The sequence below is a fragment of the Phocoena sinus genome, chromosome 1 (assembly GCF_008692025.1).
Source record: "Phocoena sinus isolate mPhoSin1 chromosome 1, mPhoSin1.pri, whole genome shotgun sequence".
Lineage (NCBI taxonomy): Eukaryota > Metazoa > Chordata > Mammalia > Artiodactyla > Phocoenidae > Phocoena > Phocoena sinus.
This window is the reverse complement of record NC_045763.1, coordinates 151883092-151884237: the sequence shown is the minus strand read 5'-3', so window position 1 is coordinate 151884237 and position 1146 is coordinate 151883092.

Here is a 1146-nt window from a genome sequence, read left to right as displayed (position 1 = left end):
CTCCCCAGTGGTCACACAGGGTAGCGGGTGAGGGCTCTAGGATTTTACCAACACCTTCCCAGAATAAAGGAGGGGAAGGCGGGTGTCTCATGAAATCCACACACCAACAACCTATTCTCCACCCTTCCAGCCCTGAGCAGAGAGCAGCAGAGGACCGGGAGAAGCCGTTGCACCAGCCTTGGCAAGAGCAGACCGCCATCTCTGCCTAACTGCTGCGGCTGCCCCAGGAAGGCTGGGCCCAACCAGAGAGATGCTGAGATCAGACCACAGGCAGGGGCCTGACTGTGATGTGAGGCTGTGATAGCATCTCCAGGGCCTCCCAGCTCTGGGATCGGCCCTCCTCCCTCATTAATCAAGGCCTCCAGCCCCCCTAACTCTGCTCAGGGCATGTTATGTTTAGGTTATTTCCAAGTCACTCAGCCACTTGGGCCCTGTCTCACCGTTAGTGTAACGGTAGGATCGCCCTGTCTGTTGGGTGGTGTGGGCACAAAGACCACAGCTTGTTCCCCTGAACACTCCTTCCTGGGCTTCGTGGTTTTCAAAGTGGTTTCGTGTGCAGCGTGTCATTTGGTTCTCACGATGACCTTGGGAGACAGGTAAAGGACTGAAACGTAAACTTGGAGAAATAGAAAGTGACTTGCTAGGGCTACACAGCCATACGAGCTGGAGCCTGGCCTGACTCCTGGCCCTCTGGCCATGACTGCTTCTAAGGAAGGTGAGCCACAGGCGCACAGGCTGCTGGGTGCTGGGACCGGAGCGCAGGGAGACAGACACGCTCTGTTTCTGCTCCCCGAGAAGTCTTTGGTAAAATGGACCTTTTCTTCCTTGGAAGGAGCAGAGCAGTGGGGGGTCTGGCCCCGCCCTCCCAACCCCCCAGAGATGGTGGAGGAAGGACCAGGAGAGGGACCGGGTGTCACCCTCTGCACGGAGCCCGCACCTTGACCTTAGGACGGCAGCCCGACCCCTCCTGCTCTTGGCTTCCTGTTCACCACAGCACCCCAGCTTTTTCGAGGCCTGAGCCTTTGCATTTGCATTTTGACTCGTCACTTCCCTCCACAGCCCGCCCCCAAGGCCACACAGCAGCCTCCTTGATCTTGAGGCTCCATCAGCCCTGAGTCTCTGCCAAGAAGGGGGAGCCTCCCAAGG